We start from the raw sequence: 24,116 nt of genomic DNA, 5'->3' as shown, positions 1-24,116 counted from the left end.
AGAACAGAAAAATAACACCTATATTTCAAAATAATATACTGTCGCCATACATTGTGATAGGGACATAATTTAAATGGTTTAATAATCGGGACAACTGGGCAAATAAAATGTGTTTGTTTTATCCACAGGAGAATGTTTAATTTTAAAACTATAATGGCTGAAAACTGATAAATAATGATTTTTTTGTTTTTTTTTTGTTTTTTTCTCATTAAAACGCATTTAGAATAAAAAATTCTTAGCAAAATGTACTACCCACAGAAAGCCTAATTGGTGGCGAAAAAAACGAGGTATAGATCATTTTCTTGTGATAAGTAGTAATAAAGTTATTAGGGAATAAAAGGGAGGAGCACTGACAAGTGAAAATTGCTCTGGTCCTTTAGAGTAAAAACCCTTGGGGGTGAACTGGTCGATATTGTAGTATGTATATCCCATATGGAAACAAAATGTCTAGGAATAAAAAAAGGCCTCTATGGATGAATAGAAAGGTTAGAGATAAAATGAAGAGAAAAAAGAATGCCTATAAGGTCCTAAAACAGGAGGGGACCGAGGCTGCACTAAGCAATTATAAGGAGTGCAAAAAAAATTGTAAAAGAAAAAGAAATTAGGCTGGCAAAGATCAAAGCTGAAAATCAAATCGCTAGGGATATCAAATCTAACCCAAGGAAGTTTTACAAGTACATCAACTCTATCAAAAAAAAAAAAAAGAAAGGTTGACTGTATAGGACTCCTAAAGGATGAGGGTGGGAACTCAATGGTGGATGACCAAGGTAAGGCAGAGTTATTAAATGCTTTCTTTGCTTCTGTCTTCACAAGGGAAACATCACTGTTGCAAATTACAGAGGCAGAAGAGTCTCAATCTTCCAACTATAATATTAAATACTTAACGCAGAAAGAAGTGAAGGCAAGACTAAATAAATTAATAATAGACAAGGCACCTGGCCCGGATGGCATGCATCCTGGGGTCCTAAGGGAATTAAGCTCAGTTATAGATAAACCCCTTTATCTTATCTTTTGTGACTCTCTTTCAACTGGCAGAGTCCCAGTGGATTGGCGTACAGCCCACGTTTTCCCATTATTTAAGAACGGCAAAAAATCAGATCCAGGAAATTATAGACCTGTAAGCTTAACATCAGTTGTATGCAAACTATTTGTGATGTTACTAAGAGATACTATACATGACTTCAAAGTAGAAAATAATCTTATTTCTCAGCGTCAACATGGGTTTACTAAAGACAGGTCCTGTTTGACTAACATGCTCAGCTTTTATGAGGTAGTGAACGCTAATGTGGATATTGAGAATGCTGTAGATGTGATATACTTGGACTTTGCAAAGGCCTTCAACACTGTTCCCCACAAAAGTCTGGTGCAAGAGTTGAGTATGCAAGGACTGGAGAAGAGTCTGTGTGCATGGATAGGGAACTGGCTAATGGACAGAAAACAAAGAGTTGTGGTCAATGGATCATACTCAAAGTCAGTCTCTCAGACTGTTAGCAGTGGGGTCCCACAGGGTACTGGGTCCAGTGCTCTTCAATTTATTAATGACCTAGTAGATGCAGTAGTGAGCAATGTTGCTATTTTTGCAGATGATACAAAATTGTGCAGAATCATCAACTCAGGAAGATGGGGACATATTGCAACAGGATCTGGATAGGATGGCTATATGGGCGCATAAATGGCAGATGAAATTCAATGTTGAAAAATGTAAAGTCATGCATTTTGGTCGTACCAATGGTCTAGCACCATACAAAATAAATGGGATACAGTTAGGGACATCAAACTTGGAGAAGGACTTAGGAGTACTCATCGACAACAAGTTAAATAATCGTACTCAATGCCAAGCCGCTGCAGTTAAAGTTAACAAAATTTAGGGATGCATTAAAAGGGAAATAAAAACTTCAGATGCTAGCATAATATTGCCCCTGTTTAACTCTCTAGTAAGGCCACATCTGGAATATGGAATTCAGTTCTGGGCACCACATTACAGGAAAGAGATTGCAGTTTTAGAGCAGGTGCAGAGACGAGCAACAAAATTGATACGTGGCATGGAAGGTCTCACTTACCAAGAAACGTAAGATAAACAGGGTTTATTTAGTCTAGAGAAAAGACGCCTTAGAGGGGATCTAATTAACATGTATAAATACATCAGAGGGCAATATAAAAGCTTGGCGGATGAGCTTTTTGTCCCTAGGACAAAGGACTAGAGGACATGATCTGCGCATGGAGGAAAAACGTTTTAGCCATTTATTTAGGAAAGGGTTCTTTACAGTAAGAGTGATTAAGATGTGGAATGCATTGTCACAGGTAGTTATGGCAAACTCTATACCTGTATTTAAAGGGGGCTTAGATGCTTTCCATGGCTACAATTGCTAGGTAATGCCTAATGATGTTGATCCAGGGATTTTATCTGATTGCCATCTGGAGTCGGGAAGGATTTTTTTCCCCTTTTGGGGCTAATTGGACCATGCCTTGTAAGGGTTTTTCGCCTTCCTCTGGATCAACAGGGATATGTGAGGGAGTAGGCTGGTTTTGGTGTTGTACTTTGTTCTCTGGTTGAACTCGATGGACGTATGTCTTTTTTTAACCCAAATAACTATGTAACTATGTAACTGATGGTCACCTGGCTTATTTAGTTAGTTTTGGTGGGGGCTTGCATCAACCAGGCCCCTAAACTCTCTCCAGACCCTAGGCAGCTGGCTAGGTTTGCCTTGTGGATGATCCAGCATTATATGCCATACAGCACGTGCCACTATGCACCTCCAATGAAAACAGCACGCATACTACAAGTTCCAATGTCAGTCACATTGCAAGATCAAATTATCAAGCAAGACATTCTTCATTTCAGAATAATTTTCACAAACATTATGAGATATGCAAATATGTTAACACCTGTTAGGATAGGACTGGAGTGGGTATATCATGACATTGAAGGGCTGACATGGTAATATGGTTTAATAGTTTGATTGATAACCCATTCTGGAGATAAGCACAGTGTGTTTGTAGTGTAAGTGAGACCAGAGAAGAGAAGTAAAATGGAGGGAGGAAGGGTAGTATAGGGTCAGAATTGATGACATGGATGAGCAGATATATATAAGTGGAATAGAGGCATAGTGGATAGCACTATTGCATTTTAGTGCTGAGTCCTAGATTTGAACATTGGCCAGGGCAAAATCTGCATGAAGTTTCTGTCTTCAGACACTTCACAACCTCCTACATTCTAAAAACATACTAATAAGTCAACTGGTTTACCCCAAAACAATCCTATATTTAACCACTTGATGACCCACCCTTTACCCCCCCTTAAGGACCAGCGTGGTTATTAGTGATCTGTGCTGGGTGGGCTCTACAGCCCCCAGCACAGATCAGGGTGCAGGCAGAGAGATCAGATTGCCCCCCTTTTTTCCCCCCTATGGGGATGATGTGCAGGGGGGGTCTGATCTCTGCTGCCTGCGTGTGGCTGGCGGGGGGGGGGCACCTCAAAGCCCCCCTCCGCGGCGAAATTCCCCCCTCCCTCTCCTACCTGTCCCCTACCCGGTGATCCGGGCTGCACAGGACGCTATCCGTCCTGTGCAGCCAGTGACAGGACGTCCCCTGTCACATGGCGGCGATCCCCGGCCGCTGATTGGCCGGGGATCGCCGATCTGCCTTACGGCGCTGCTGCGCAGCAGCGCCGTACAAATGTAAACAAAGCGGATTATTTCCGCTTGTGTTTACATTTAGCCTGCGAGCCGCCATTGGCGGCCCGCAGGCTATTCACGGAGCCCCCCGCCGTGATTTGACAGGAAGCAGCCGCTCGCACGAGCGGCTGCTTCCTGATTAATCAGCCTGCAGCTGGCGACGCAGTACTGCGTCACTGGTCCTGCAGCTGCCACTTTGCCGACGCACGGTATAAGCGTGTGGTCGGCAAGTGGTTAAAATATTAGACTATAACTGTGGTAGGGATTAGATTGTGAGCTCCACTGAGGACAGTCAGTGACATAACAATGTACTCTGTAATGTGCTGCAGAAGAAGTCAGTGCTATATAAATTCATAAAAATAATATGGTAGGACATTAGACTATGACTATGGTAGGATTAGACTGTAAGCCCCTCTGAGGACAGTCAGTGACATGACTATGCACTCTGTAAAGTGCTGCAGAAGGTGTCAGTGCTATATAAATACACAATAATAATATGGTAGGACATTAGACTATGGCAGGCAGTGTCGGACATACGGCCATGCAGGCCGTGCCGCCGCACGAGGGCCCCTGAAGTTCCATTTCTTCAGGGGCTCATTAAGTATTTTTTTTTATATATATATTTTTTTTATTTATTTTTTCCCTGGGGGACCCCGACTCCTATCCTCCCTCCCTCCCACCCTCACCTGGGGGTGCCCCCCTCCCGGTATGCGCGGCGGAAGAGCGGCAAATAGAGGATGTCTCCGGGGCTCCAGGCAGGCGCTAGAGGCTCAGCCGCTTGGTCTCCAATATGTCTCCATCTCTATACACTGCTCGCTACTAAACCAGGAAGTAGCGAGCAGTATACAGAGTTGGAGAAATATTGGAGACCAAGCGGCTGAGCCTCTAGCGTCTGCCTGGAGCCCTGAAGACTTCCTGTATTTGCCGCTCTCCTGCCGCGCATATCGGGATGGGGCCCCCCGAGGTGAGGAAGGAAGGGAGGGAGGGAGGATAGGAGTCGGGCCCCCCACCCGGATAGCTACTCAAAGGGCTACCGGCCTACCCACCCGGCTACCTAACCACCTACCCACCCGGCTACCTAACCACCTACCCACCCGGCTACCTACCCACCCACCAGGCTTCCTACCTACCCACCCGGCTTCCTACCTACCCACCCGGCTTCCTACCTACCTACCCACCCGACTACCTAACCACCCACCAGGCTTCCTACCTACCTACCCACCCGGCTACCTAACCACCTATCCACCCGGCTACCTACCCACCCACCCACCAGGCTTCCTACCTACCCACCCGGCTACCTACCCACCCACCAGGCTTCCTACCTAACCACCCACCCGACTACCTAACCACCCACCCGGCTACCTACCCACCCACCAGGCTACCTACCCACCCGGCTACCTACCTACCTATCTACCCACCCGGTTACCTAACCACCTACCCACCCAGCTACCTACCCACCCACCAGGCTACCTACCCACCCGGTTACCTACCTACCTACCCACCCGGCTACCTACCCACCCACCAGGCTTCCTACCTACCCACCCGGCTACCTACCCACCCACCAGGCTTCCTACCTACCTACCCACCCGACTACCTAACCACCCACCCGGCTACCTACCCACCCGGCTACCTACCTACCCACCCGGCTACCTACCTAACCACCCACCCGGCTACCTACCCACCCGGCTACCTACCTACCTACCCACCCGGCTACCTACCTAACCACCCACCCGGCTACCTACCGGGCTAGTTACCAACCCACCCACCAGGCTACCTACCCACCAGGCTACCTACCCACCCACCCACCAGGCTACCTACCCACCCACCCACCAGGCTACCTATCCACCCAACCACCCATGGGAGCTGCGCGCCGGATGGAGGCTGGGACAGGAGGTCTGCTGCTGCAGGTGAGTAAATGTTTTTGTTTTTTTATTTATATTAGCAGGTGTATGTTCTGGGCAGGTCTGCCACATGATTGCATGTATTTTCTGCGCAAATCTGCCAACATGATTGCATGTATTTTCTGGGCATATCTGCCGACATGATTGCACGTATTTTCTGGGCATATCTGCCGACTTGATTGCACGTATTTTCTGGCCATATCTGCCGACTTGATTGCACGTATTTTCTTGGCATATCTGCCGACATGATTGCACGTATTTTCTGGGCATATCTGCCGACATGATTGCACGTATTTTCTGGGCATATCTGCCGACATGATTGCACGTATTTTCTGGGCATATCTACCGACTTGATTGCACGTATTTTCTGGGCATATCTGCCGACATGATTGCACGTATTTTCTGGGCATATCTGCCGAAATGATTGCACGTATTTTCTGGGCATATCTGCTGACATGATTGCACGTATTTTCTGGGCATATCTGCCGACATGATGTGTATTTTCTTGAGAAAACCTGCACAATTATGTGAATTTTCTGGGGAAAGGGTCACCAAAACTTGGGCCCATTGTCTTTGCGTTGCACTTTTCAAGGGAACCTGAGGTGAGAATAATCTTGAGGCTGCCATATTTCTCTCCTTTTAAGCAATACCAGTTGCCTGGCTGCCGTGCTGGTCCTCTGCCTCTTATTCTTTCAACCATAGACCCTGAACAAGCATGCAGCAGGTCAGGGGTTTCTGACAATATTGTCAGAACTGAGAAGATTAGCTGCATGCTTGTTGATGGTGTAATTCAGTTTATTACTGCAGCCAAATAGATCAGCAGGGCCGCCAGGCAACTAGTATTGTTTAAAAGGAAATAAACCCTCACCCCGGGTTCGCTTTAAGTTACAGTTAGCTCCGCCCTCATCCGGTCATTGCCACGCCCATTTTTTTTGCTTCGCGCGCCGCAGGTCGTAGGGGGCCCACAATTGCAATTTTGCACAGGGGCCCACTGCTGGCTGTGTCCGCCACTGATGGCAGGATTAGATTGTGAGCTCCTCTGAGGACAGTCAGTGACATGACTATGCACTCTATAAAGTGCTGCAGAAGATATCAGTGCTATTTAAATACATAATAATAATATGGTAGGACATTAGACTATGGTAGGATTAGATTGTGAGCTCCTCAGAGGACAGTCGGTGACATAACAAAGTACTCTGTAATGTGCTGCAGAAGAAGTCAGTGCTATATAAATACATAATAATAATGATGATAATAATAATAATAATAATATGATGGGACATTAAACTATGACTATGGTAGGGAATAAATTGTGAGGTGCAGTGAGCACAGTCAGTGACATGACTATGTACTCTGTAAAGTGCTGAAGATGTTATTGCTACATAAATACATAATAATAGTTCCAAATGCTACTGGCTCCCCTGTAGTGTGCTCAGAGTAGTGTACACAGTTGTACACATTGTTGCCCAAGTAGCAGGGTTGGTCAGAGGGACAGTGGGAGAGGGAGCATGAGCAGAGGGTGAGGGCGAGTAAAGAAAGATAAGCTACATACTCAGCACAGTGACCACAGCGACCCAAGAAGATGGATCAAGCAAGGTGTCCCTCATGACAAGCGTCCAGCGATTCCTCTTTCTGCAAGTAGGTGTGCGTGACGTCACGTGACATTACAGGATGGGCACGAACGAGAAGTCAAGCGACCGCGGTACTTTATGGGGTGTCATCAGGGATCTTAAAGATCCGATCCATAGTGACGGTCATTTGTCACCACGCAACGCTAAGAGATGTTTACGTGATCGTGCACCTGTACCCATGTCACGTAAATGACCACTCGCCGCTCAAAAATAAATAAATCCATGGACGACGGTAAAATTGGTGAAAAAGTCATGAGGTGGGTACACAGCATCAGAGAGAGGGCAAACAGACAGCATTAATGGAAATACATTATTATGCCAGCCTCAATTATAAGTAGTGATGGATCTAATTGCACACATTGCTTACATGTCCACTAGCAGTGTTTGAGCTTTAGATGTTTGCCCTCCTAGTCACTCACTCACAATGAAAAACCTGCCCCCCCCCCCCCCCACACACACACACTGTGCCCGTTTCACATTTCAAACACTGTCCTTGTGAATTCAGGGAGAAGTACAGCCTGTGTGTCTTGGAGAGGGGAGAGGATCAGAGGATGAGGATCATACTGCTCATCATGGCAGTCATCTTGAAATCTAGAGTCTAGACATGCCTGATACTCTAGCAGAGCACAGGGCTGTCTGCAAAGTTTACTGTTTGTTTGTTTGTCTCCCTCTGCAGACAGCATTTAGGGGGTAGTGCAGGGGTCGAGTAAGGGCGTGGACGCGGGTGGACAACGTCCACTCACTTTTTCCTGAGCGTGGACTCCGTCCACCCTGGCATGTGTGGAGGGGAGCAGGGCAGTGGAAGGAGAGCTGTGAGCAGCGGTGGAGAAGGGGGGACATCTCCCCCCCCTTCCCTCACCTTAGGGCTCTCCATCCCTTGCTCTCCCCTCCAGAACTAATGTGGGGGCAGCCGGCAGGACTTACCGCTCCTTGTTCCGGCGCCAGATCTGCGTGCCGCTGCTCTGGTCTAGACCAGACCAGACTAGCGGCAGTGGAGTGCTCGCGCCAGAACGAGGAGAGGTAAGTCCCGCCCGCTGCCCACACATTAGTTCTGGAGGGGAGAGCGAGGGATGGAGAGCCCTAAGGTGAGGGAAGGGGGGGGGGAGATGTCCCCCATTCCCCGCTGATCCCACAGCTCTCCTTCAAATGCGTTGCTCCCCTCATGCTGGGGGGACACCGGACTACCTATACTGGGCACATATACCCCCTGACTACATATACTGGGCACATATACACCTGCCTACATATACTGGGCACATATACCCCTGCCTACATATACTGGGACATATACCCCTGCCTACATATACTGGGCACATATATTCCCTGACTACATATACTGGGCACATATACACCTGCCTACATATACTGGGCACATATACCCCTGCCTACATATACTGGGACATATACCCCTGTCTACATATACTGGGACATATACCCCTGCCTACATATACTGGGCACATATACCCCTGTCTACATATACTGGGGACATATACCCCTGGCTACATATACTAGGCACATATACCACTGGCTACATATACTGGGCACATATACCCCTGCCTACATATACTGGGCACATATACCCCTGGCTACATATACTGGGCACATATACCCCTGGCTACATATACTGGGCACATATACCCCTGGCTACATATACTGGGGACAAATACCCCTGGCTACATATACTGGGAACATATACCCCCTGGCTACATATACTGGGGACATATACCCCTGGCTACATATACTGGGACATATATCCCTGCCTACATATACTGGGCACATATACCCCTGGCTACATATACTGGGCACATATACCCCTGGCTACATATACTGGGCACATATACCCCTGGCTACATATACTAGGCACATATACCTCTGGCTACATATACTGGGGACTACTATACTCATGGCTACTTATACTGGGGACACCTATAGACCTGGCTACCTATACTGCAGGTACCTATTTTGGGGGAACTGCTGTCTGCATTTTTGTGGAACTGCTGTTATGTATTTTGGGGAACAGCTGCCAGATTATGTGTATGTTAGGGGAACGGCTGCTGCCAGATTACGCATATTTTGGGGAACTGCTGCCAGATTGTGTATGTTTGGGGGACCACTGCTGTCAGATTATATGTATTTTTGGTGTTACGAGTATTTTGTGTGATCTGCTGCCAGGTTTTGCGTATTTTGGGGAACTGCTTCCAAATGATGTGTATGTTGCGGGAACTGCTGCTGCCACATTGTCTATTTTGGGGGAACCACTGGCATATTATCGGTATTTTTGTGGAACCTCTACCAGATTATGTGTTTTTTTGGTGAAATGCTTTCAGATTATATCTATTTTGGGGGGATACATTACGGCAGAGCTCAAACTTCCCCGGCAGACCTTTTACATCACTGCTAAGGTAATGTATATTTGGCCCCACTCATGACCACGCCCACATTATGCTTATGCCCAATTTTTGGTGCGCCTCACATCGCGCGGCGCAGGGGTTTTCCAGGTGAGTCCACTCACCTCTTTTCTCAGGACTAGACCCCTGGGGTAGTGCACTGTACATTGAATAGTGAGGGACTGTCTCACATCTTTCTATGAATCCTTATCAGATACATTCATTAGAACACTTGTGAGAGCAGAAAACTTTTTATCTACATTCCCTTAGTTGTCAGTCACTCAGACTTGGGGTGGAGGGGCAGAGAACAGCTATAAACCAGACACCTTCTTCTTAGGGAGTGTCTATAAATCTGAACTCTGAATGATTGTTTATCAGAGACTTAGCAGAAGGCTATTTGTGAAGAGAGCTGAAGGCTATTTCTCTCCCGTCCCTTACAACGGTCTTTCAGGACAGGAATTTGTTTTCCCCTTGGACTAACTGTAATTTATTGCTCCTTTCCCTATCAAACCGCTCCAAGCCACCGCCTGGGTGGTCTGTAGGTTAAGGCGCCTCTGCATACAGGTATGTTCATAGCTTTGTGCTGTAACAGATTGTGTTATCCTAACTCACTATGTGCAGTGCGTTTCTGGATAACGTGTGAATATCTGCACATTGCATAAACATTGACCTGGCTTTTAAAACGCATGCAGTGTCCATTGCAGTGCACATGCATTGTAACGCATACGTACTGTAACAGAACACAGTGTGAACCCAGCCTAAAGGTGAGTGTAGATTGGTTCTGGAAGATAGGTAACCCCCCCTTTAGTTGCAATTGGCAGTATTTGTAACACCAGGGGCTTGATTCACTAAGACAAATAGCATGCCTTATCAAAGTTAGCACGCCTTATCAAAGTTAAAACGCCTTATCAGAGTAGCACAGCGAACTTAAGCCTGCTAATTGGCAATGACAAGAGCTCCAATCGTCCTGCCCTGAGCCCCTGCGGGTTCGTAGCACTCACTATGCTACTCTGATAAGGCGTGTTAACTTTGATAAAGCGTGCTAACTTTGATAAGGCATGCTATTTGTCTTAGTGAATCAAGCCCCATGTGTGCCAGCATTTAACATGCAGTGGTGTACCCAACGGCAGAAAAACAAACATGGCGTGTCCCATCTGAGCATGGTTCCATTGTAACTACATAGGGGGACCGCCTTTCCAATGCCCGTGCCAATCGCTAGCAAGTGCCCCGGCCAATGCATGAGAATAGCTGACAGGCTGCGAATAGATGATTCGGAGACTTTGGGACGGCTTCGAGGGACAAGGCAGCACAGGTAACTATAACTTTCTTTTACAGGAAGGGGGACACAGACCTGGCGCCCACTTGACCTGCCTTGACATCTGGCTGCTATACAACTGTAAGTGCCTTTCTCTTCACTAATAAAGAACCCTAACTGCAGTGCTGGCCTTGCCTCCTCTCTCCATATATATTCTTTTACAGGAAGCCTAGAAGATTTTACTTTTAGGCTGGAGATCCGCTTTAACAAGTGTGCCTTCTTGCCAATGTATTACGCTGCTAAAATTGAAAATGTTTACTTTTAATAAAGTCAAGCTCTTTGTTCAGATGACAGAAATGAGATAATGACTGATCTCATGTTAATGTGAAGTGTATGATGAAGCTTATGCTCATGACAAAAAAAGGTACTTCAAACCTCAGCCTCCCTGAAAGGCTGCCAAGAGCATCATGAAAGGGAGCAGAGAACAGATGGCCCAGAAGTATCTGGATAAACTTGCTGTGTAAAACACAAAACCACCACTAGAGGGCTGTGAAAGCTCGCTAATGTGGCTTGAGTCCATATGAGTGAACAACATGCACACTTCCTCTGTCTTTCCTCTCTCCAATTATATACTCCAAAATGGATGTCTGAAGCCTGGAGGCCAAATGTGTCCTAACTGTAAAAAGAAGAAAATGTGTTGATCCTGGTTTCAAAATGTGCATCTGCTATTATCCTGTCTGCAGGCCGACAGTCTAGTAGTGATTAACAGTGTGAATAACATGCTGGTATTTTAAATAAAAGCTAAAGTTATTAATGCAAGTCTTTGACATTATTAACACTATTACATTTAGACCACACATAAGTATTAGTACACTAAAGCTTTTAAGAAGTCCAGATGTGGTAGACTGGTAAATGAGTGTGAACAGCAGCATAAACTACCTCCACTGAAGTACACTCTGGTCATATGTATGTACTCACCTTGCGCCATGAAGACCGGACGGCGAGAACAAATGTACGCTGGTATAGGCGCCCCCAGTATAGCTAGCCTGGTATAGGTGACTCCAGTATAGGTAGCCTGGTATAGGTTCCCCAGTATAGCTAGCCAGTATAGGTGTCCCCATTATAGCTAGCCTGGTATAGGTGCTCCCGGTATAAGTAGCCAGGTATAGGTGCTTCCAGTATAGCTCGTCAGGTATAGGTAGCCTGGTATAAGTGCCCCTAGTATAGCTAGCCTGCTATAGGTGTGCCTTGTATAGCTAGCCTGGTATAGGTGCTTCTGTTATAGCAAACCTGGTATAAGTGCCCCTGGTATAGCTAGCCTGGTATTGGTGCCCCGGTATAGCTAGCCTGGTATAGGTGCCGCCTGTATAGGTAGACTGGTGTAGGTGCTCCCAGTATAGGTAGCCTGGTATAAGTGCCCCCAGTATAGCTAGCCTGGTATAGGTGTGCCTTGTATAGCTAGCCTGGTATAGGTGCTTCTGTTATAGCAAACCTGGTATAAGTGCCCCTGGTATAGCTAGCCTGGTATAGGTGCCGCCTGTATAGGTAGACTGGTGTAGGTGCTCCCAGTATAGGTAGCCTGGTATAGGTTCCCCAGTATAGCTAGCCAGTATAGGTGTCCCCATTATAGCTAGCCTGGTATAGGTGCTCCCGGTATAATTAGCCAGGTATAGGTGCTCCCAGTATAGCTCGTCAGGTATAGGTAGCCTGGTATAAGTGCCCCCAGTATAGCTAGCCTGGTATAGGTGTGCCTTGTATAGCTAGCCTGGTATAGGTGCTTCTGTTATAGCAAACCTGGTATAAGTGCCCCTGGTATAGCTAGCCTGGTATTGGTGCCCCGGTATAGCTAGCCTGGTATAGGTGCCGCCTGTATAGGTAGACTGGTGTAGGTGCTCCCAGTATAGGTAGCCTGGTATAGATGCCCCCAGTATAGGTAGCCTGGTGGCACCTGAAAGTAAACAAATATATACTCTCATGTTTCTCAAGCAAACTGAGGACACAACATCCGGGCCTGAGGCCTTCCTGTGGTTATGCTTTCAGAAGAGGCTTAGTACATCAGCCTCCAGGACTGCTACTGGTGCTTAGGGGACTCTGTTGGACTGGGAATATAGGGGAAGGACCCTTGGTGAGACCAGCTGGACCACAGGGTGGCTGGATTGGTTCTTGAATCTACATTAGAACCTGTTGAGCTTCTCGGCTAGTTCAGTGTTCAGAGATGTTTATTGGGAAGGGGTTTGAGACTTGTAGCTGCCTTGAGGCCTTTCCAGACCTCCGAAGGTTTGTTGGACTGGAGGCTGTGACTCAGCTTGTTACAATTCCTCTTTGCAGCCCTGAATTCACGGTTTAGGATGTTCTTGGCTTCTCTGGGGTGCCAGACTTAAGTGCCTAATCTTTATTCTTCCGGAGCCAGTTTAGCTTGCTGTTAAACCAGGATTTGTTGTTGGGAAATACTTTGAAAGTCTTTGTAGGGCTGCATGACTCCTTTTATAGGAGTTGATATTCTCCGTATGTCCTTGAGGCAAGGTGCCTCCAGGGCTGACCAGTTGATGCAGTCAAACCAGGCCTGTAGTTGCAGCTTCTTTATGGTTAATGAATATCGTAATTGCATCTAGGCACATTGTGTTGTATTTAATCAAGGCAATTTGCATTTTGTTTCCAGTTAATCTAATTATCTCTTTCTATACATTATCTCTTTTCCTAAGCATACCTTTTGCATACACCTGAAAACCTTGTTCACACTCTTTAGGACATAAGGTATTTATCTTGAAATACCTGCTAATTCCCTTGAGATGACACTTCATTAACTTGACCTACAGTATGTCTAGTGATAGTCTGGCAGTTTATGCTAAAGCATCCTCGTTTGGCTTACAAAAAGCTCATTCTTTACACAGAGTCCACTTGTTCTATGAACACTTGAATGAATAAGACAAGTCAAGTAGAGAATGTGAATTGGACTCAATACGATGATCTTGCAGACAGCTGGATCATCTGGAAACAGATGTATTACACATTGATCCTAAATGTTTACAGTTCAAAGCTTAGCTGTGAAAAATGGTACAATAACTAGTCTGCATATTACCACTGTGAGCAATAAGAATACACTAAAACATTGAGGGCCCATTCATACTTGTCCATATGTTTTTGTCATAAAACTCTACAATCCATTTCTAGTAAAAATGTAATTTCTATGTTGCCTGGCCATGTTTGTGTGTTTGCAAAAAAGTGTATTAAAACACACACACAATAAAAAACAATAAAGCATGCATCTGAAAACAGATGCTGTGTTAGGGTTGGTTCTCACTCAGAACGCGAATCGTAATCGCAAACTGTAATCATAATTTTGCTTTGCGAAATTACAGCAATTTGCTGCGATTTGGGTTTGTGATTCTCATTCAATAGAATGAGAATCACATCGCAAGCACCCCCAAAACGCCGTATGCATCAATTGTTATGTATAGAGCTCTTGAGGGGCTCAGTGTAAATTTTGCACTGGGGCCCAGAGCTTCTCAGCTATGCTACTGTACTTAGGCCTGGAACACACAAGGTGATAATCATTTTCTATATGATAAGATGATCAAATCAAATGATTGCATAGTCCAAGAATCAAAAGTGAATTCTTCTGTGGAGTGATTGGAAATAACCAATAAAAATCAGCTATAAGCAACTGGACATTCATGTGTTGTGCTGTATGTGCTGTACATGATCACAGGAATGAAAGCCTTGTACACAGGCTAAAGGGTTCTTCTTGGTCAAGGCAATCTAGCATGTGTACAGTGGCCCTGATGTGTGGACAACAGATCCATAGTGCCGGACCATCTCGGCTAAGCAAACAAGTGCATTGTACTCATACTTACCTCACCCACTGGAAGCTGCTTGCTCATGAGCTATTCCATGGTCCCTGCTTCCCCTCCACATAGAAACTGTATACGGTCACTCTGCTATACCCCAGTTATGTGATTTATTGTGTTGCCCTAAGGTTTGAGCCGAATCCTTAAAGAGACTCAGGGCTCAGTAAAAGTAAAAAAAATATACATACCTGGGGCTTCCTCCAGCCCCATCCACTCAGATCGCTCTTTACGTATCTCTCTAGCAGCTGCGTAGAGGGTGCACTTCTCCTGCGTCAGACTGGCTCCGACTGACGGAAGTGCGGGGACCTGGTACCGGAGCTGAAGACATCGGAGGGTGGCGGTTGGGAGCGATCTGAGCGGATGGGGCTGGAGGAAGCCCCAGGTATGTATAATTTTTTTTACTTTTACTGAGCTCTGGTACAGTTTAAGAGAGACACTGATGATTGTGTGTGTGTGGGTGTGTGTGTGTTTTCAAGTCTAGGTGATGCTTGGTAACCACAATATATTGTTTGTATACAGGGCCTGTTCAAGCCACAATGGGGCCCTAGGACAAAATTTAACCTGGAGCTCCCCCTGGTCCCCCCCCCCCCCACACACACACACACACACACCTTGCAGCATAATCACTCCCCAGGCTCCTGAGTTGGCTGTGAGTCCCCTTCCCCCTCAACTTTCCTGTGCTCCCCAGGGAATGCTGCTCCAGTCCATGCACTCTCATCTTCATCCTCGCTGGGGCGACAGTGACACGCTTGGTGCATTTTATTGTGTAATGACATGTGGTGGTTCTCGGAGAAGAGGTGGGCGGTGTGGATGAAGACTGGGAGCACGGACAGCGCAGTACGCTGGGAGAGGTGAGTTGCTATGCTGACAAAACTTTGCAGGGGCCCGGTGAGCACACGTCATAGGGAGACCTGTGGAGGCCCTGGGGCATATGCCTGCTGTGGCTCTATGGTATGCTTGCATAGCAGTCACACTTGCATTTGCATGTGAATTTGATAGTGTGCATTCTGACTTTCAGCTAATTCAGCTAAAACAATGGGCTGATATTGGCTCAGTTTGCAAAAGTAAAGTAAGGAAGTGAGAGCATTGATGCAGAGAACAGAGTATTCATGAAAGCGTGTACAAAAACATATTTATCTTAGCAATAAAAAGTATTAACTACTGTATGTCACTCTACGCCTCATTGCACCACAAGCTAAAGAAATTATGAAATTTAGCGTAAGAGTAGAGATAGGTTGGGGTGAGCTAAAACTCAGTGTAAAACTTACAGCAGGTTTTGTGGCTATTGCTATGCGTAAAAAGAGCATAAGGTTGGGCTAATTTTAGGTCCATGTTTGGCTAACAGCAATCTTCACTTTTGAAATGAACATTTTAATCTTACTAACATTATAGAAGGGAAATACTGTGCAAAAGAAATAAGAATTCTCCATAAATACAAGCAAGGATGAAAATAACCAACACAAGCTCAGTACAGTATCTGTTGCCATTCCATGCAAGTGAATGTTTATGTAGACAACTCACACACCTAGGGCTTGATTCACAAAAGGGCGCAAAGTGTTAGCACCCTAGTGAAAAGCACCTTAGCGCATGCAAAGTAGCTTTGCGTGCACTAATAGTCATGCAAAACTACATCACGCATAAAACGTTGCACGTTGGACCAGTACACGCGAAACGTCACACGCAGTGCGCAGAAAACATCGCATATGGTGCTCCTGAAAGTCGCACCAGTGCACCCGACGGTGCAACCTTTTGGGCACACTGTGCAACGTTTTAAGGGAACCATATGCAACGTTTTTGGCACACCGCGCTATGCGCGATTGGTAATAACTTTGTGCGCGCAAAGTACCTAGCACCCTAGTGCATGCACAACGTCTTTAGGCATGCAAACTAGGTTAGCACCAGTTAGTGAATCACGCCCCAGAGTATAACTTGTAATGCTGCATTTTTTAGGAAATGTACTGTATATATACATTTATTATACAATATATATATATATATATATATATATATATATATATATATATATATATATATATATATATTTTACTGTGGTATGTATTTCCAGAAAATAGAAATCTCTCCATAGAAAGTTGAAAATGTGCACTAGATGTGTGTAGCAAGAGCACAATTGGTATTACACATGTAGTATACAGATTGTAATACATAATTTTTACAGGGCCTATTTATATAGGACTGTGATATAATCCATGTCCTCTACTTTGATATTTATTACTCCTTTATTGACAAAAGAAGAATATGAACAAAAAGAAGAGGGAAGCAAATATCCTACCTAATAAAAGCTAAGTGTCGCTGCGTCCAGCAGTTTTGTCTGTGTCCCAGGATTTTTGTTACTGCGCATGTGCGCAGTAACGGACAGCTGGGACCAGGGAGCTGGAAGGGTTAGCGAGGTGGGCGGATGTGGGCGAGCGAGGTGGGTGGGTGCGAGCGCGCGCCCGGCGTGTGGCGGTTGCGTGCGCAGACCTAGAGCCCATATTTAAACCGGCTGGGTCTACTAGTACATCAATAATAGTTACATTGAGACAATTGGGTCACTTGCCGTAAGAATGTGATTAAGCATCTTTTGGGGACTGGGATCATAGTCCTCCCAAAGGTTTATCCAGAAGGATTATCCATGGGTCTAAAAGGATGTTTTTTAATCACCTTATTTATGAGATTTTGAACTGACTTCCAGTATATCTGGGCCTGCGGACAAAACCAAAAAAATATGCTCAGTCCTCTACTTTTTACGTCACCACTTTTAGAATGTTTTTCCCCAGTCAAAGTTCACCAGGTTTTAAAATGAGCACTGTGGGTAGAAAATGGAGGTGCAGGAGATGTTGCAGAAACCCCAGCAAGGTAGGTTTGTGACAGCCAGTTGACATATTCATGTTTAATAGTGATGATGCATGATCATGGCCAACACTGCAACAACTGAACTGAGAGGAATATGGTGGCTACTATATTTGTTTCCTTTTAAACAATACCAGAAACAATACCAGTTGCCTGGCTGTTCTGCTGACCTCTCTGGCTGCACTAGTGTCTGAATCACTCATCTGAGAAAAGTGTGTGGCTAGTCCAGTCAGACTTCAGTCAGAAACATGTAATCTGCATGCTTGTTCCTGGTTTATGGCTAGAGGTGGCCATACATTAGGCGACTTGGCAGCCGATCGACCATCTGATTATTATAATCGACTCGGATAAAAAATTGTGCCGCCAAGTGCACGATGCGACTAATTTCGGGCCGAATTGGTCACATTAATCAGTCGGACATGCTGCAAGATGTCGGGCCAACGTGGTCGGTCGGGTGCATTGAACGATATCAGGATGAGCGATGAGCAACAAACCTCCCGGTGCTGTTCCCCTAATGTATAAATGTTTATGTATTTGTATGTGCATTTATAGATTACCTGTCCTCTGTCAAGGTCACGGTGCCCGTCCCTCTTCCAAATCCGCTCCCTCTCTCTTACACTTCCCATACACACTGCCGGCGCATATAGGGTGTCACAAATGCGCAACACTGGCCGGCGTATACAGGGAAGAGTGGTGGATTTGGAAGACGGATGGACACCGTGACACAGGACAGGTAATGTATAAATGCACATACATATGCATACACATTCATACATTATGGGAACAGTGGCGAGGCAACAAATGCAGCAGACGCAGTGGGCTTGGACGATTACCAAGAGATTTCATGTTGAAAGTGATCTGAAATCAGCCTGTGGTGTATGGGCAACCAACAAATCTCTCCCTATTCAGATCAGAGAGAGTTTTGTCTCTTGGTCGAATCTGCCCATCATCACTAGATGTAAGGGCTGGTGCACACCAGAGTGGTTCTGGAGCATTTTTTAAAACGCTTGCAGGGGAAAACCGCTTGGCTAATGAAAGTGAATGGTAGGGTGCACAGCAGAGAGGTTCGTTTTTTTCACAAACGCAAACTCGGGGGCTGAAGCATTTTTTAGACTTCCGTGGCATTTCTGCCTCAATGTAAAAGTATAGGAAAGTGGAAAACCGCTCTGAAAAATGCTAGATCAGAGCGGTTTTCCAGGCGTTGTTACAGAAGCTGTTCAGTAACAGCTTTTACTGTAACAATATTTGTAATCTGCTACACAAAAATGCTACAAAAAACGCTAGGCATATGTAGAAAACATGCCTAGAATCGCTCTGAATTCTGCTTCAAAAACCTTTAGCGTTTTGCAGATCTGCTAGAGGTTTTTGGTGTGCACTGGGCCTAAGAGTATTAAGGTGCGTACACACATCAGATAAAAGTCAGATAAAAGTCTTTGGAAAATGAAAGATCACAGACCAATTTTACCCCCTTTCATGTAGTATGAGAGCCATACTCTACACAGTCTATTCTATGGAGCTGAACCCCCCATCAGATAAAAAATCTTTGCAAGATGCTGCACACACAGATGCTGTACAGACACAAAAGATCAGTATCTGCAAAAGATCTGTTCCTGCAAAAGATCCATTCCTGCAAAATGCATTCATAGTCTATGATATCTGCAGATCCCATACACACCTTGTTTAATGGACATTCATCTGCAGATCAGCCAATTATCTGCCGATCTGAAGATCCAACCTGGTGGATCTGATCTACAGATAATTGTCCGTTAAACAAGGTGTGTATGAGGTCTGCAGATATCATAGACTATGAATGCATTTTGCAGGAATGGATCTTTTGCAGAAACAGATCTTTTGCAGATACTGATCTGTTGCATGTGTACAGCGGTCTTTGTGTGCAGCATCTTTATTTTATCTGATGGGGAGTTCAGCTCCATAGAATAGACTGTGTAGAGTATGGCTCTCATTACATGAAAGGGGGTAAAATTGGTCTGTGATCTTTCATTTTCCAAAGACTTTTATCTGAAGTGTGTACCCACCTTTAGAAACAGAAGTTCAGCAGGAAAGCCAATCAATCTGCATTGTTTAGGAGGAAATAGGTCAGCCTTCATATCCCTCAAAGCTCAGGTGTCCTTTAAGAAAATGTACAGGAAGCAACTGCTCATTGTTTCTGAGCTTTAAAGGCCCGTACACATGCCTATTGGCTAAGGCGGTTGTTATCAACAGCCTTAGCCAGTAAAGCGTGGGTACAGCTGCCACCTACCCCCCAACCCGCATAATCTGCGCCACTCCCCCGCCCGCCAGGCACACACTGCTCTGGCTCCCCCCCCCCCCCCCCATACACACACAGCAACAGAACGTGTTGTCAGCTACATATCTGACATGCGTCAGTAAAGGCTGGCCTGCAATGCCGCCCTAGGGAATCGACTTCCGATCCCGGAGGGGCAACATGTGTACGCACCTTAACAGACTTGTATATAGCTTGCTGCAACTCAGCCTCTTTAGACGCAATGTTTTTTAGATACCTATGTTGTATTCTAATGGATTGTTAGCCTCTGTGGGGAAATAGCTGTACACACTACCTCTAATAAAAGAGCTGTGCAGTAAGATTCAATTAAGTAGGAAATTGAAATCCAATTTTCAACCTTTAAAAGTTGAAATTGAAAAAAAGGTTGTTTTTTTCACAAAAAAGGGTTTTTATTGTTTTCCATAAGAAAATTAACAACCAATAACATGTCAGTAATAAAACATATTACAGGAAAAATAACATGGGGAGGTAGGTTTTTTTTTTTTTCCAATAGCATTTCAAAATAGGCCAGGTGCTAAGAAATCTTCTTACATTGTCAGCAGTGCTGGTCTGTATCTTTTCATCTTAAAAGTGGACAGTCATCAAAAGCCTAGTTTCTCAGGTTGAAATGAGATCCATTTGCAATTCTTCACAAATGATAACAAGCCAATGGTTAGAATGTAAACATGCAGTTTCAGGCAAGCCATGTATGCACAATCAAAGCCCAGCAGATACTGTATAATTGTGGACTAAGAAGTAATTATACACTCACAACTTTTTTTTGGAATCTCAAAACCATTCTCCAGGATTTCCTGATATTTTGGCATTCCCATAATCCACCAAAAGGAGTGTCAATTTAGCCCCATCTATTGTAGGAACGGTTGTATTTATCGTAAACAATTTACATAGCACTGAAAGGCAAAGTTTTGTTCTTACCTGTAATTTGTCTTTCCTTTATGTCCTGGAAGCAGCACACCTCAAAGGGAACGTAAGATGGGAGGAATAGAGATCTTAATTCCCTTACAAGCAATGCCAGTGCCTGGCTGGGGAGAAATGGTTGGATCACATAACATAACCCGCCCCTTGGTCATGTGGACACATGCATTTTTGGCTCTTATCAAAAAAATCTGATGACTGACACGGCTGCATACCTACCTAACACATCCCGGTGTGAGAATCTGCTCAGCTGCCTGTGCAGACAGGCAGCTTTTTGACCACTGTTCAGGTCTGCATTCTGCAGGTCTCTTTAAGAGAGACTTTTTGTCAGTATTGCAGCTTGCTGCTGCTGGGGAATTTGCATACATTCGTTATGCAAATCCCCTACCTGCCTCCTGTGATGACTGGCAGTATAAAGGTTGGGATTACCCACAGTCCTTTGCTGGTCATTCCTTCAGGGTTTGTAGTAAACACTCCTAGAGAGTGTCAGCCATGCTACTTCTTGTTGAAGTTATCTTAGAGTAATTCTGGGGACTGCACTAGGCAGTTTCTTTAGTGCCGTTAGGATTGCTTATCTGTTTGTTCGTCTGTTGCGACTGTCCTGTCCCAGTGGTGGTCGATAGGAAGTCGTTCTGTGTGTCTGGGTGCTAACCGGAACAGCAGTTGTTGCTGGTAGCCCCTTCTGATCTGTTTCCCTGGATCGTGCTAGCCTCTTTTCGCTAGTACTGTGGATCCTTCTGTTCTGCCTCCCTGGATCGACCTAGCATCCTGCGCTAGTGCTGTGGATCCTTCTGTCCTGCTACTCTGTACCTGGATCGCACTCGCCTTGTGCTAGTGCTGTGGATCCTTCTGTTCTGTCTTCCTGGATCGCGCTAGTCACTTTCGCTAGTGCTGTGGATCCTTCTGTTCTGTCTGTCTGAATCGCACTTGCCCTAGCGTTAGTGGCAGTGGATTCCTCTGGTCTGGATCTTGGAGCTAACCTCGGCTGCGGTCGCTGCTGGTTACTCCTTCTGTTTGTCGTGTGCTTGGATCACACTGCTCTGACAGCAAGAGCAGTGGATCTTTCTGATACCTGGTTCGCACTGGCTCTGACGGTAAGAGCAGTGGTTCCTGTTTGATCGATTCTCGTTGTTGGTCTGTTTGCGTGCGCTTGCTGGTGCCTGCAGTAAGGCAACCGTGTAGCAAGCGCGTTTGTGTGGTGTCTGTCTTGTCTTGGTTAGTTAGGCGTGCTTGTCTCTATTGTGCTTATCACGTGGAGACCGCGCACGAACGCGTGCACTGTTGCGAATGAGTGCGGTGTTCGCGTTCAGCTAGCGTTTATTATTTTCCTTATCTTTCTCTTTGTATGATTTACTGTGCCTTTGCTACCCTGGTGCTCTGTCCTGCTCAGTCTTGTGTCGCTATTGGCAATCGCCATTCTTGCGATTGCGTTTCCTACTTCGTTTCCGCCGTTGTGTGTTCGCCGTTGCTGGGTGGCGACTAGTTTGGTGGGCACACATTGGTTCTGTCCCTTTGCTCTGTTCCCTGTGGGCTATCCAGCCCTGCCTGATTGTACCTTGTCCTGGATCTGTACAATTCCCATTGGGCATCTGTGGCTGTGCAGCGGCTGTGTTCGCCTGCACTCCACAGCGCCATCTGCCTGGTGGGAATTTCCCTCTGCGGGTGCATAGCACCTAGCCTGGGTGTCCTCAATTATACGCTTGTGGAGGAAATCCGCCGCGTCAGCGCACGTCTGGTGCGCTGACCACGGAGACGATTCCACAATCGTTACACCTGGGTCTTAGGAATAATGGTCCAAGGAGGTTCTTCATCCTCCTTCTGTATTTCCTTTGCCTTTCAGGTAGAAGGAGCAGTCTCTCATGTACCTTGCCATGGATGGAGGACAAATGAAAGACTACTAAAGAATACTAAATAAGGTAAAATAACTTAAAGGCACAACTTGATGGCTGCTGTTCCATTGACTCTAGCATAACACACAAAACACTTTGCAGGACGTGGAATTACTCTGGTATAGAACTTTATATGAAATGAATTCTTCACCAAACCATAAGCTCTCCAAAAATGTACTCAACTTCAATCCTTTAGCATCCCTTCCTGAAGTACACTCAAAATGTGTTATCAAGGTCAGAGTCTCCTTTCATCACAGCAGTTAAATACAATTATCTCACAAGCCATAGAAGATATTTCTTCCTAAAACACAAAGTCTTGATGACTCAAGGAGAGTAGCTCTACACCTTAAACCCCTTGTTCCAGCTGTTAGCCAATAGAAAATCAGGGCCTCCCACCTGGAATGCAAACTGTACCATGGAAGGACCTGATTTAGAATTTAACCACTTGCCGACCGCACACTCATAACGTGCGTCGGCAAAGTGGCAGCTGCAGGACCAGCGACGCAGTACTGCGTCGCCAGCTGCAGCCTAATTAATCAGGAAGCAGCCGCTCGTACGAGCGGCTGCTTCCTGTCAAATCACGGCGGGGGGCTCCGTGAATAGCCTGCGGGCCGCCGATGGCGGCTCGCAGGCTAGATGTAAACACAAGCGGAAATAATCCGCTTTGTTTACATTTGTACGGCGCTGCTGCGCAGCAGCGCCGTAAGGCAGATCGGCGATCCCCGGCAAATCAGCGGCCGGGGATCGCCGCCATGTGACAGGGGACGTCCTGTCACTGGCTGCACAGGACGGATAGCCGTCCTGTGCAGCCCCGATCACCGGGGGAGGCAGCAGGTAGGAGAGGGAGGGGGGAATTTCGCCGCGGAGGGGGGCTTTGAGGTGCCCCCCCCCCGCCACCCACAGCAGGCAGGAGAGATCAGACCCCCCCAGCACATCATCCCCATAGGGGGGAAAAAGGGGGGGCAATCTGATCTCCCTGCCTGCACCCTGATCTGTGCTGGGGGCTGCAGAGCCCACCCAGCACAGATCAATCAAACCAGCGCTGGTCCTTAAGGGGGGGTAAAGGGTGGGTCCTCAAGTGGTTAAGGAATCCTGGAGAGGGGAAAGAAAGCTATCTCTAGGAAATCGAGAATCCACAGCAGGGCAACTGTAATTACATATACTTGTTCAAACTGGATTTTCTGAGGCACTCATTCCTGGAGGCCTCCCAGAACAGAGACAGAATGGAGCTCACTAACCTAGTGGGGTACCTACCACAAGACTGAAGGTTCTCACAACCCTGGGTGTAGCCATGGCTAGGGGTGCCGGTGTTGTGCTCAGCCACCGTGTTCTTCCACCTGGGACCTTTTTTCATAGTTCTGGCAACATTTGGGAAAATAGCAGCAGGCAGTGCATGGGACTATATAAACTTCCTGCACTAGATATAGCACCCCCTCCCCCTTTCTGTCCCATGGGCAATAT

The 24,116-nt window shown here is 46.0% G+C and overlaps 1 long non-coding RNA gene across 1 annotated transcript in view; it reads right to left on the bottom strand.

The window, feature by feature from the left end:
* LOC137512405 (uncharacterized) overlaps positions 1–20,852 on the bottom strand; it is a 172,473-nt gene extending 151,621 nt beyond the window's left edge. Inside the window, exon 1 of the long non-coding RNA XR_011020518.1 lies at positions 20,767–20,852. This is a non-coding gene — a long non-coding RNA (uncharacterized lncRNA). The remainder of the gene's footprint in view (positions 1–20,766) is intronic.
* Between the last annotated feature and the right edge of the window lie 3,264 nt (positions 20,853–24,116).

Source organism: Hyperolius riggenbachi, chromosome 1 (assembly GCF_040937935.1).
Source record: "Hyperolius riggenbachi isolate aHypRig1 chromosome 1, aHypRig1.pri, whole genome shotgun sequence".
Classification (NCBI taxonomy): Eukaryota; Metazoa; Chordata; class Amphibia; order Anura; family Hyperoliidae; genus Hyperolius; species Hyperolius riggenbachi.
Note: the sequence above shows the minus strand (reverse complement) of the source record. Positions and strands in the feature narration are given on the sequence as shown.